Below are 13,925 nucleotides of genomic sequence, written 5' to 3' on the forward strand. Positions count from 1 at the left end.
GCCCAGTAGTGGAGTCACCATCCCAGGAGGTGTTCTAGAACCGTGGGGATGCGGTCAGTGAATGTGATGGGGGTGGGTTGGTGTTGGGCTTGGGGGATCTTAGTGCTCTTTTCCAACTTTAATGATTCTATGAAGAAAAAAAAAGAAAATAAAAGGGGAAGAAATGAAACAAACAAACCCCGAACAATTTTTGGAGAAGATTTTAGAAGTTTCCTGATGGATCGGCATCCTTGAGATTAAACATTCCCATATGTAAGTTGACATTTGAAAACGTAAGTCTCGGGAAAGAAAAGGTGGAAATGAAGAGAAATGCAGCCTTAAATATTTGGAAGCATGACTTCCTGCTTTGCATGGCAGCTGGTAAAACTTTTGGGGGAATAGGACACTCAATTCTCTAAAAGTTTCCTCCTGTCACCTAATGTTTTGGTGCTCATCCCTTCCACGCCTTTGGAGGAGAGCTGCAGTATCCCCTCTCCATTGCTTTCAGCCCCTCAGACAGATGTTTTAGATCAATTGCTCCAAACGGATCAGTTTAGCAGTCAGAAAACACTGTCAGGAAAGATTTGTGGTAGAGAAGACAAAACTGTGAAATAAAATTGAACTTTTATCTCCATTTGGATGGGAACCGTGCGTGGCTGGAGATCCCATGGGGATGAACACAGTGGCCTATCGTGCTTTGAAAAACCAAACAGATGACAGGGCTCATCTGCAGCCATCAAGCAACAGCGGCTTCTGAGAAATGGTGTGATCACTATCATGCAGTGTGCAGCAGGAACTAAGGGAAAGACTATCATGGGAAAGAGGAAGGTCCTCCTGCAGCAAGGCAAGATGATGGTGAGCTCCTGCAGGGCTACGAGCAGCCCTGCTGCCCTTGCAGTGAAGGTGTGACAGCACAAGGCATGCCATTGCTGCTGGACTTTGAGCCATGATTAATGTGCCAGCAGTGCTGGGTGTCAGCATTACCTGGCTGCAGTCGGCCCACCTTATTTCTGAGAACTCAGGGTAAGGAGGCTGCTGTGCTCATTGCGGCAGCCGTGAGCCCTTCAGCAGGACAGAGAGACCTCAACCCAAACCCCGATCTGTCTGCCTCTCCCTGGGTGTGTGTCAGCACAGATCTCCAAAGGCACCTTCTTTCCTTTAGAAGATGTTGTGTGCTGTGCCCCATGGTGGCCTGTTCATGTGCTGAGCTGGAACTCTGCTTGGCACCATCCCTCAGCTTACCCGTCTTGCAGTGCAGTCAGACTATCATGGGATGGCTTAGGTTGGAAGGGACCATAAAGATCGTATAGTTCCAACACCTTGCCATGGGCTGTGTCCCCCTACCAGCTCAGGCTGCCCATGGCTCCATCCGACCTGGTCTTGAGCACCTCCAGGGACAGGGCAAAGCCATGTCTGCAATGACAAATGTGTTCCTACCATGGACTGTGCCTCTGTCCCTCCATCACTTCTGTGCCCTGCATGCCTTGCATTTTGGTCGCATTGTACTTTGTTTCAAGATGTTTTGCAGCATGTTGCCTTCGCCTGCTCGCCTCCCTCCGTCTCCGTGCTGGATGAGTTTGCATTGTGTGGTGTTTTCCTCTTCATTTATTGCAAACAAATCTGGTCTCTGCCATTTGTTTACTCTTATACTCTGTCTTTATGCCTTAGTATGCATTTTTAATTAGATGCGCTTCAGTTCTTTCGCTGCTTGTTAACACTTTCGGATGGAAAGTGCGGTCCCCACCAGCTCTGCTAGTATTCTGTGTGTGGAGGAAATGCAGATTTGTTTCTTCTGCCCCTGATTATCATCCAGTACCAAGAGTCAGGCCCCAGCCAGTCTGCCTGCTGGGTCCCTGAGGTCCTACTGGGGACGTTCAGCTGGTTGCCCCTTCCTCAGCTGGTGTAATTGAGGGTGCTTTAAGTCCAAAATGTTCTGCATGCAGAGAAATAGTGTTTGGGCTATTTGCTTGGATTGTTCTTAGGCCTCGGTAGCTTCAGTGTGGATGTGTAATGTAGAGGAGTCCTGGGCAGAGCCTGCAGTGCATGCAAATCAGCTGCGTGCTGTCCCAAGCCCTTCTGCACTCTGAGATCAGGAGCATCATGGGGATGTTGGCCACAAAATAAACAGAGGATGGATGAGCCTGGGTAAGGATACTGCAACCCCAAGCACAAGGCAGCATTCACAGAAAGGCACCTTTCTTGAGTGCTACTATTGATAAAGCATCACTTCATTTTCTTTTAAATAGTGTGAGCCCATTTGTGCTTGTACCATTTTGTTCTGCTTCCGTATCTGACTAATGCCATGGGCAGGGGCTTTCACCCTCCCTAGTGCTCTCCTAGACCACCAGCTTTCTGGAGATGGTGTGGGAACTGAGATGGGAAATCTTGACCCCACTCCACTCTTCCCTTCCAGTTTGCCTGCACTGCTGAAGCATTCACTCACCTCCACCCTCCTCTGCTTTGCCAGTATGTGTGTGTTCTCCAGGATTTAAGCTCCTGAGAGGGATGGCAGGACTGAAAGGAGGTGAAAATGTCTCTTCCCATCTCTGAGAGTGTTCCCTGACCCCACTCTCTGACTGGGGGCGAGGTTGCCAGAGGTCAATATCCACTTCAGTGAGTAGAGAGATCGATATCTGCTGAAGCCAGTGCCCAGGATTGTTTCCTCTTCCTTGCCAGCGCTGTAATTTATAGAGAGCAGCCAAGAAATTTTTCTCCTCCCTTCTAAGAAGAAGAAGGGGGGAGGAAAGTAAAAAAGGAAAAAAGGAAAAAGGCTTCGTCTTCATACTTTCTTTCCCCCAGGAGGGCATTGCATTTAGCCTCTGCTCTGCTTTTTGTTATCCATTTGCATGGCATGATGTTTGCTTTGGCTAATGGGGGCAGTGCCGGCTCCTTGGCCAGGAGTGGGGTTCTGCCGGTACCCAGCAGTGTGCAGAACAAGGGTGTTCAGCCCGCAGCCCGAGGTGGTTTGGGGATGCTGGGATGCAGAGGACGTCCCAGATGGTGGGGTTTCAGGGTGGGAGCACTGTGGTGGTGGGAGCAAAGAGCCTACGAAATAGGAGCAACATCATGTTGGCAGGAGGATGAAGTGTACAAGCTAATAGGGCTTTTCCACTTTAATGTCTCCTGGTTGCTGTTCTCAAACTCAGCACCAACTGTTCCTTATGCCACACATCATATTTTTCTTTCTTTTCTGCCCTCTGCTTCATGGAGAAGGCTTTAAAGCAAAGAAACACCAAACTATGAGAAACCAAGGGAAGATACGGACTGGCTCACTCGTTAGTGCCGGAATGTGGAAACTATGAAGACTTCTTTTTTTTATTACCAATGCTGGAAAGCACAGTCACCGAGTGGGCTGGAATACAAGTTATGCTACATGCAGTAGTTAAAAAAACCTGCAAAAATGGGTGTAACCCGTGGCTGTGGTTCAACTGGCCTTTCAGCCCCCACTTGAGATTTGTCCATCCCAGGGGGAAACTGTGGTTTGGAAGAACAGCGTACATTTAATTTCACTCGCAGAACTTATTGGAGTTGGCACTTCAAGAAAGACTCTGAAGTATATTTTTTGTCATGATGAGTGGCCCCCCTCACCACTGCGTTTGATTGTGTTGGAAGCAGAAAAGTGAAATTCTTATAAAATGATGATTTACAATCGCTGATGATCCAGGTAGGGTGCATGGATTGCGCCAGCGTGGTTATGGGACTCCAATCTCATCCTCTCTCGTTGCTGTGAGAAAATAAAACCGAAATGTAAAAAAGCTGAAAACACATCCTCTGATTGCTCGGGGAATTTTCTTACTCATACGTTATCTTTCCTAGTAGTTTAAGTTATTTTGTCTCCACTAAAACCCAAAGCAAAACACTGCCCTGACACTTTCCCCTTGATTTCTGATCCGTGGCGGCCAAATTTATTTTTATCTCGTGTCGTCTTTTCCCCTATGGTTATGCAAATCCTCGGAATAAGGGGCAAGGGGAAAAGCTAATTTTAAAGCCAGTAAATTCCAGTGGGAGATTTCTTCAGCCGTTCTGAGCGGGACTATCCTGGGTGCTGTTGCAGAGCTGTGGCTACCTCCAAATAACACAGGGGTGGGTGCCAAGTGGGGAGGCTGAATATTTTCCTTGTAGACACATAGCTTTGCCCACAGGACTGAAGTCTTTTGCCTTAATGCTGCATTAAGCTTCTCTGGAAGTACAAAGCTGACTTAGGAGGCACGCGTTGGTGAAATGTACCTCAGTGCAATTGGCCACTGAGTAGAACCTCTACATGGAGGGGTTTGGCAGTGGGTGAGTGTGGGGCTCATCTGAAGTATCTGCAGGAAAATGTGGGGCATTGGCACCTCATCTGATAAACAGTAAGAGATACTCCATGGGTTTCCATGCTGAAAATCCAGGAGAGTTCACATTAGGATCTGCTTTGTGAGCCAACTCAAGTGTGTATGCAAGTGTTGGAGCTGTAGTCTGTCGTTCAGTTTTACTGAAAGTACTGGAGGTAATCAGAGTATATGGCAAATATAACGGCTTCCAAACAGCAGTGTGCTCTTGTTCACAGTGCTGGTGCTAAGTTAGTTGATGCAATTCGTGGTCAGTGTCTGGAATCACAATCAGATCCTCTTTGCTCCCCCTTTGAGTGCTGTTGCAATACTCATTACTGCAGCAAATTAACCCGAGTCTGCTTTGGGGCTGAAGTTTCTGTATCCAGCAAAACTCACGAGCCCCTCCTGGTGTGATGTGTCAAGGGGATGTAAGCTTATCTGTAAATGGTGTGTGGGTTGGGACGTGTTTTAAGTACCCATGGAGGCCTTTCTCTGTTCTGAGGAAGGGAAGATGAGGATGTGAATACTGATGGAAATAATTTAGGTGCAAGGTCTCAGGTTTGGAAAATTTGGCCCATAAAATGCATCCACTAGGGGTGCTTGTGGTTGCATAAGATAACAGAACGCACCAGTCATGTGGATTAATCTCTTGAGTTACCACAGGGGCATATTGCGTTCACGTTCGTGTAGCCTGATTAAGCTGCATATGAATTTATGTCCCAGCCTTGTGACCTAATAAACCTATATGGTTTAAAATGCACAGCAGGGGCTTTGTGCGTAAATTCAGCTCTCACGAAGCATCGTGTGCACGTCTGACTCTTCTTAGAAAGAGTCGAGCTCGTCCCATTCCATCTGCAAACGAGCGTCTGAATGCCAGAATAAGTAGGATAGATAATTTGCTTCAAATATGTGTTTGGGAGCTTTCAACCTAGATGCTCTCAGCTCTTCATTCGCAAATTCTCTGGTTTGTTCAAACTTTTGGACTCCATTTGATCTGGCTGGAAATGAGAGCACATCAGGCCTCGTACGTAATCAGAAAATGTCGTGTGAAAAGCGAAGACTGCTGGGAGTAGCATCTTTGTGGGATTCCAGCTAAACCAAACTCGTTCGGTGCTGCTCCAGCCCTGAGCAAACCAGCCCCGTGTCTGCATGTGCAGCCTGGGCTGCTCCTGAGAGCGGCTCCGGGAAAGAGTTAAGCCTGTTCTCCTCTCCTAGTTGGCAGAAAGTTTGCAGTTTAAAATTACATACTGACTCTGGTGTAGAGACACAAGAAATTATAGAGCAGACACTGTCCAGGACAACGTATAATTTAAAATGTACTAAAGAATGTATACCACATGGCAAAGTAAGTGAAGTGCTTCTTCAAATATAAGTGTTTTGCATAGAAAGGCTGTAATTATCCACTCCTAGGGAAATGTTTGCATTCATTCTAAATCAATATTTACTATTCATCTCTTGTGTTCAACAAAACAAGGATTTAACATTTTTTTGTTTTAATGAGGTACTAAGACTACAATAATGCTACAGTGTAATTGTCTTGATACAAAATATTGCTAAATTGTGTTGCTATTTCGGGAGCGAGCAGTTTTTAAAAGGAGGGGGTATCCCTGTTTGTGCCATGTTCCTGCTCTAACACAATCCAAGCTCAGCCAAGCAGGGCGGCTCACCACTTCCAAAGCAGAGTTAAGCCGCCTCTCTGTTAAGGCCCTTAACTGGGATCATTCGGGTGAGTCCTCTGTCTCCCCCCGAAAACATCAACCTCTTTATAATGATTCCTTTTCAGCTGGCGTCTCGACAACAAGCAGAAGAATGCCATTTCTGTTTCGGGTTTAAGGTTGTTTTCTCCCCCCCAGCATCCTTCAGAGAGGCAGCAAGAGCTGAGCGGGTGGTAATTGGGCTGCAGCCATCCCTGCACGCTGCTCCGAACCTGTTGGTGCAAATGGGGTTGCCTAAACTTCACCCTCCAGGAAGAATTTTGGATGTTTTGTAGAACGGTGCCATCCTTTATATATGTATGTATATATTTTAATGCATTTTTATGCATTTCCCAGGCACTGCACAGTGTTGAAGTGGCCCTAAAATCACACAAGGGCAAGCAGTCCTTTCTGCAGCAGGACCCTGGTGAAGCAGGAGCGTGTGGGAAGGGGCAGAGCTTTTGGAGGAACACCGCTTTTAATCACAGCTTTGCATCTCTGCTGTGCTGTGGTTAAGAGGATGCCCTTGCACCAGGCTCTTTCTCCTTGAATTTACCTGACATGTCTTAAGAGAGGTATCTCTCCAACCACTCTAACTTCAAAAAGGAGAAACCACGCCCCACGAGCATGTACTTCTGGCACTGATGTGGCTCCATGTGAATCAAATCAGATAACTGGAAAGACTTTGTTTGGAAAAGCCTTTAAAATCTAATATATATATATACATATATATATATGTATATATAAACCCTTTTTAAGCTTACGCTCTGCCCACCAGGCTCTGCCCTCCCTTCCCCGGCACTAAATACTTCCACTTCTGCTGCTGGAATTCATGGTACAAATGTGAGCTCTTGAGTGAATTTCATTCTTCTGTTCAAGGAGATAGCTCTGGTTTCTTTTTTGTTTCTCACGCAAATCTAAAGTCATTCTTCCAAAAAAAAATTGTGCCCATAAATAGGGTGAATAGCCCTGAAAGAGTGCTCTCTTTCTCTAGCAAACGTTATTGAAGCTGGTGTTTGAATTCTCCAGATATCTCTTGGTGCTCAAGGTAACAAAAGGCTGTGTAGTGCCTAATCATTCAGCAGCCATCCAGGAAAAAGCAGAAGGTTAAGAGCAAGTTCCTAAAGTCTGTAAAATCAATGGGATGCTGGAAAGGGAACTGAAGTGTACCAGAAGGGACCTCTTGAGGGTCATTAAAAAAGGCAGAAACTGATTATGAGCAGAGCTTTTACCCAAAGAACTGGAGGGGGCCAGCAAAACCATTCTGATGCACTCCAGTTAAATGTCTAATAGTGGTGACATTTTCTACACAGCCCATAAAGGATAATGAGGATGGCTTTGATAGCTTTCAAGATAGTTGTTCTTGTCAGTGTTCACAAAAACATGACATGGGCATGCACTTGGAGTACACAGGTTGAGGTGATTGCACCCAGATTGTGAAAGAGGAAATGGCAACCCAGTATTGGGTCTTCCAACTTTGTATTCTGCCCTATCTATTATGCGGGAGAAAACAAATGGTATCAACCTAAAAATGCAATGGAAATGGCAACAGTGACAAAGCTCAGTGTTGTGCTTAACCAACATGGCACCTCAACTTGGTGTGATGGTTATGTGCAGTGAGGTAACGATGTTGGGCGATCTCACAAACAACGGCCTCGATTCTCTCTCACTCCAAAGATGAGAAGTAAGATTTTCATCTAAAGCTTATCAAAATCCATCACTGTCAGCAACGTTTGGATCAGCACCTAATAACTTTCTGCTCGTTTTCTGTGCTGGGAAAGTAACCTGCAGGAAGTCTATCCCACTGCATGGTTGTGCTATTCCTGTTTCTGACCCCGGTCTTCTGCGAGATGTTGATGAATCACAGTTTTACTATGATTTATTTTACAGAAATATATGTATATTTTACTGGAATGCTCTAAAAAAATATCATTAGAAAATGTTTGAAATGTCAGTGGGATGATGCTTTAGAAGTTCAAGGTGATATTGTTCACCTTAAAAAATAAGTAGCTGGTTCATCTTTGATTTTGGTCTACAGGGAGGATGTGTTCGGAGAAATAAGAGAAACATTTAGAGTAAAAGTCAAGTTTGAGTTCTTTGTATTTCAAAAGAAACAATTTTTTTTGTTTTTAAGTAGAAATAGGCATTCACAGGGATGAATTGCATGTGAGTCTGCTTACTAGTGGTAAAGCTGAATTGTGAAACTTGTGTGTCACTGCTCTGTGATTCCAACCATCTTCAATTAAGAGAAAAAAAAAAAAAAGAATGCAGGAAATTCAGGTGGAAGGAATGCATGGAAATTGAAGTCAAAGAAAACATTCGTTGTGGCCTTGGCAAAGTGCATTTTCTGAGCTGAAGTAGCTTTTAAGCAATTAGCATCTGCTGAGTGAAATTACCGAGTGACATGCAGCCCCAGATGGAGGACTTGAGCAGCCAGTGGCCATCTGGATTTTGGTCTTTGCGCAGAGTACACTCTGTTCTGGCTCTCACCTGGCCTGTGGACAGCCCTCCATCTGCCTCTCCTGCCACCATCAGCCTTGAGTCATCGTGGGGAGACCAGAGGGGTGGTTCCTCTGCTCACATCAACTGCAAAGATTCCTGAAGTCCCCAGAGATGATATCACCGATGACCTTTGAGTTGTTGCTTTGACCCAGTTTCCCAAAAGGAGGAAAACTTTCTGGGATAAAATCCACCTTTGAGCCGTAAGGGTCTTGATACACAATGGTTTCCAATGAAACATATGGCGTGGGAGTCTTGGCATCTGAAATGCCAAGAAAATCAGATCTTAAAGAGAGAATTTTGTCAGCAGGCTTTCAGATGTATATTTTTTAATACAATTGTTCTCCTTAGAAGGTGTAAAAGATGTCAGGCCTAACCGCAGAGACAACTCACTGGCAAAATCCAGTTTTTAAAGTGAAACTATAGTTTGTTAAATTCAATGAATAAAAATCATCTGACAAAGAGTTCCTGACTACTCTGTATCTAAAAATGAGCCAGCCTCGTTTAGTCTATTTAAAAATTGTGTATTCATACTGCTTGGATGCCAAGTTCAGCATGATGGAAATGAAAATGGTTGAGGTATAAACCCTTGGAAAACAGGGTTTATAATGGAAACAGTAATTGACTTCTAACTACCGCATCAAAAATACAATACTATAATACAAAGCCTAGCTCTTGGGATCTCAGCTCCACTTCTAACCTCAGGTTGGCAGAGGAACACCTCACCACAAAGCTAACTAATGTTTATAGCTTGTTTTTTTTCTCTTGCAAAAGGAACATGGCAAGTGAAGAAAATTTATAGGAACAAAGCAAAGTTGGCCAACAGTTCAAATATTCTCTCTCATAAGTAACGTCATTCTTCTTCCCTGGATGAATGCTGTATTTTGGCTGATAATTTTAATCATTAAACTTTGAATCAGAACTGAGCTTTACTCTTAGCTTTAGAAATAGTTCAACTGCTCCTCCAAAGTTCACATGCTTGGTTATCCTAAAAGGAGAAGATAAAAAATAGGAGATTCTTTACAGCTGTTGATTTTTCCCTTCCCTGTATGACCATGAATAGTAAAACAGGAAAGAGAGGAGAGATGGCTCTGGGAATGGAACAAAGTAGATTTATTGATCTCATTAATGATGCACGCCCAAGACTGTTGCCTTTGCTTAGACTGTGCTTAGGTGCCATTTTTGCTGCTAATTATGGTTGTTTAGACATCATGACGTCTTGGGTTAAAGTGAAAGTAGTTGTAACAATTCTCATTAGGGATGAAAACCATGAAGGACCAGGAATTTCAACAGGGGAACCAGCACTCAGCTGCGGTTGAATAAGATGGACCCTTCTATAGAAATGTGAAATAAAACTGAGTACTCTAGGATCGGTATGCATTTAAAAGAAGAAGAAAGAAGGAAGAATTCTACTGAGATCTTTGTGCTTTGTGCAGTACTTCAGCAATTCTTGCTACTTTATGTATTATTATTTAATTAAGTTTATATCTTCGTAGGTAATGAAGAAAAATGGAGAATGCAGGAGTATTTTGTGTCTGTAAATGACTTCAGTTCAGCTACAGATGAAGAAAAAAATTAATTACTTTTATTTTCTTTAGGTATTGATGAAGGCACACAGCTATAATCTCAGATTATGATGTACCTGCACCTTCACTTCTGCCAGTATTACTTGCTGTGCTCATCCAGCTGCAGAGCGACTCTGCTGGAGGAAAGATTGCACCCAAGGACCTCCATCCAATGTCAGGTGGGAGGAATGTTGTTGGGAGAGTTGTGGGTTAACATCAACATCTGCTGTAGGTCTTCAGTTCCTTTTTTAGATTCCTTTATATCTGTGAGCTCTTCAAATCCAGACTCTTCCAGCTCCAGCTCCTGCCACTATCCATATCCTTACAGAAGACATGGGTATGCCAAAACAAGATGAAGACATCATAATCTTTTATTTTTTCTTCCTATGGCTTCTGAGCGTGTGGAAAACTCTTGAAGTACGTGACTCATTGGGCATTAATTGTGATGATGCTTGCAATGGTTGCAACCATACCAACTGCCTGTCCCATCTGGGCAGCTCCAAAGTCTGCTGGAGATCACTGTTAGTGCACATATGTGAATTCAAGCCCTATTTTTAGTCAGATTTCACAGTAAAGTTCCTCTGGGCACTTCTGTGGTATTGAACACATTTCATTGCAAACGATACTATTGATGTTAGTGCAGAGAAGATCTGGGACTGAACACAAAGGTTTGTTCTTAAATCTCTTTTTCCTGGAGCAAAGAAAACTTACCTTTACTGGCATCCATGCCTGTACTCAAATACAACTCTATTTGAAAATGATTGGGAAATTGCCAGTGCAAATACCAAATAAAGGCTCCAAGAATTGGCCCTTTACGATGAGTGATTTATGATTTATACTTTGAACAGTACAAGCTATGCATTTCTATTCAGATTTTGAAAAACAAGCCAGGAAAAAGCAACAATAGCTTAGTAAAAAATGTATACGGTCATGGAGTGCCAGTACAGTCTTTGGCAAAGGATCAAGTAATGATAAGGCTCGACTCTATAGGGACATGAACATTTTTAAAGCGATCTATGTGAAATAAATCTGAGAATGTATGTTTAAATTATAAAAACTACAGCATGAATATGTATTTTGTAGCTAACAGCTCCCTGTTGTTTTGGGCACTTTTCCTGCTTTAGTACAGTTTTTGAGGAGGAAAAAACCTGACTGGAGCACAAGGTACTTCTCAAGTCCTATTTTAGGTCGTTTGCAGTCATAGATTTCCCTGTTTTTCTTATCATTTTTTCTGTGATTTGCTTTTTTAAGGGCATTATCTAGCTCGGCTTGGCACAGTTCAAGTGCACAACTGCAACCTTTTCCATGACCCAAAAGTCAGTGCCACTCCGTGGGCTGGCAGTTTGCAAATAAAACGTATCCTTAATGAAGTGTGGAAGCTCCTGTTCTTTTCCTTCCTCAGGAGACGTGCCTTAATCTCTGGCTCACAGCCTTGTCAAATGCTGCAGTAAAGAACTGGCAAGCTCAGTGCTGCTAATGGATTGAAATCTCCACCAGGTTGTTCTTTTTTAATCTTTTTCCCCACTTTTCTTCTTCTTCTTTTTTTTTTTTTTTGTCTATCTTTTTTTCTTCCTAAATACTGCAGCAACCACAGTAATATTCCAGTCCTCAGTCTTCTGTAATTATTGGTTAGGGACTTTGGACTGAAGAACATGTAAAGGAAACGTATATTGCACCACTAAAAAGTGTCAAGGATTTGGTTGCTTATGTAGGTCAATCATTAGGGGAAAGAAATAAGATTAAAACCAGAGGCTGTTCCGCGTATTTGAAGTTGCTCCTGAAGATATAAAAACTGTGGTGTTTATGCTTATAACTTGTGACAGGTTGGCTAAGTCATAGGCGTTTTGTCTCTCCTATTGTAGAAGTGGAGAATGTTTGGGCTTATTTATTTATTTACTGTCTTTTTGCCAGAAGGTAACTGTAAGCTTGTGTGTGAATCACATCTGAATTGCTTGCAAATGAGGAGGTACAGTATTGGAAATTATGACAGACTCTCCTTTTTGGTCTTTTTGTTATTGTTGTTAGACTAATACTGGGGTTTGGGGCAGCTCTCCCTAATCCTGACATAAACTGGAAAGCTGTGACTGTTTCAGAATTTATGTTGTTTTCTTTTTTTTTTCTTATTACAGAGACATGCTGTGCAACCTCAGCTTGCCTCTTCTATGAGTGCTGCTCTTGTGCAGCTGAAAGACATCGCTGAGCAAAATTGACCCCTTTGCAATGGTATTTTGAGCCTTGGGTGCAAAGATGGATGCACCATTACAGCGTGGTTTGCAACCTGATGTTTTTCAGAATTTGTGAGTCTTTACAGCAACTTGTATTGCAACCCAAAATCTGTGAATATTAAGCTCAGGGGAAAAACAGAACAAAAAAAGAGAGGTGGGAAAGCAATTATACACTCATTCATGCTAGGGGCAGGAATTTGTAGCGTTCCTTTGATCGCTGTTAACCTGGTTCTGTCAATACTGATAACTCCATGATGTCCTGGTAAGAGGAAAATCCAATCCATGCACTGACGGGCACCGAAAGAAATTCAGAGCTGAAATGTTATCAAGTGATGAGTGTGCAGGTAGCATTGCTTATTCCATGTCATTGTGCTGTGGAATTGATGGTAGGATGATGCTCATTTGAGAGACAGAGAGGTTGTATGCTGCATTTAAAGTGGTGTTTTCCATAGAGCTCTATAGAGCTCCTGTCTATCTATGGGAACTGCTGAAACACTGGCAAATCTAATCTTGGAACATTTCCATCATCAAAGATGGTCTGTTCTGCTGTGGAAGACCACATAGACTCAGGTCCTTATCATTTTTGCCCATTGAAATGTTATGTGAATGAAGGTGAGTGTACTCAGTGCATCCACACAGTGTTGCAGGTAGATGGCCTACAACCAGCATGTCATCTCTGCATCTTCCCAGCTTGCAGTGTCCTTAAAAAAACACATACGTATAATACTTCTGAGCTGCCTACTGAAAGCAGCAGTTTGCAATATATGAGGGCATTTTTTCTAAAGGCTGAATTTTATATCAAAAGGTGCACTGAATCCTTGAATGATATTTGAGGATAGCAAAAGACACCTGAGTTCTTGTGAATAAAAGGCAGTTTCTTAAAGAGCTCAGAGGTTCAGACAGGGGGAGTTTAAGTAGGAAAAGAAGTTCAATCTGATGTGTTCAAGTTTTGCAAGGAAGGACTAAATAAATTCAGTCTAACATCAAGTGAATGGAAAGAACTTAAGGAGCTGCTAGTCTGGGGCTGTATTGCTTTGCTGCTGGATACTGGATGAATGAATTTGGGCTTTCAAATGCTATGTCTGGACCCTACACTAGTGAAGGGTATCATGGAGCAGTTTTTCTCTTCTCTACCTGCTCAGAGCCTGATTAGTGGTGAAGGCCTGCAGCGACCAAGAAGGGTATTAATGTAAGGCCTCCAGTTGTAAATCAATATCTGAAATAAATGGTTTTAAGCGTTCATTATGGAAACTTCATTCTGAGAATAATTATAAGTCTTAAAAGTGAAAGTGAGATTTAAGTCCTGTGTTGATCTGCAGAGATTTGGCAAGCAACGTACATACTTAATCAGTCACACTGTAGCTTCCATGCTTGCAGCTTGTTTGTTCTGAGAAATACAGCATATTCATTCATCATGTTTATTCAAGTTAGGGCATCTGAGGAGTAATGACAACCTTATTTTGCAAAGTTCTCTGCAGTGCTTTAAAGGAAGTACCTGCCAGTGTGAAAGTCAGTAAATGTGATCATGGCTTGCTTGGCAAGAGCTCAGTTTTCTGCTGTGTAAAACAGCAGAGCCTGACAGAGCAGGACATACTCCTGTGATCACCTTGTTCACAGCAGGTAGCATTTCTGACTTTGAATTCCTTCTTCATG

At 43.1% G+C, this 13,925-nt stretch overlaps 1 long non-coding RNA gene across 4 annotated transcripts in view; it reads left to right on the forward strand.

Annotated features, from left to right (window-relative positions):
• The window catches only part of LOC107317048 (uncharacterized), a 69,867-nt gene that overhangs the window by 12,635 nt on the left and 43,307 nt on the right, over positions 1 to 13,925 (forward strand). For 3 of the 4 annotated variants that reach the window (XR_014948162.1, XR_014948161.1, XR_014948163.1), the window contains exons 3-4: positions 10,081 to 10,226; positions 12,177 to 12,344. This is a non-coding gene — a long non-coding RNA (uncharacterized LOC107317048). Of the gene's footprint in view, positions 1 to 10,080; positions 10,227 to 11,449; positions 11,545 to 12,176; positions 12,345 to 13,925 lie in introns of all 4 variants that reach the window. The other variant, XR_014948160.1, reaches the window with a different exon arrangement.

Source organism: Coturnix japonica, chromosome 7 (assembly GCF_054131305.1).
Source record: "Coturnix japonica strain WE chromosome 7, WE-NBRP24, whole genome shotgun sequence".
NCBI classification, from domain to species: domain Eukaryota; kingdom Metazoa; phylum Chordata; class Aves; order Galliformes; family Phasianidae; genus Coturnix; species Coturnix japonica.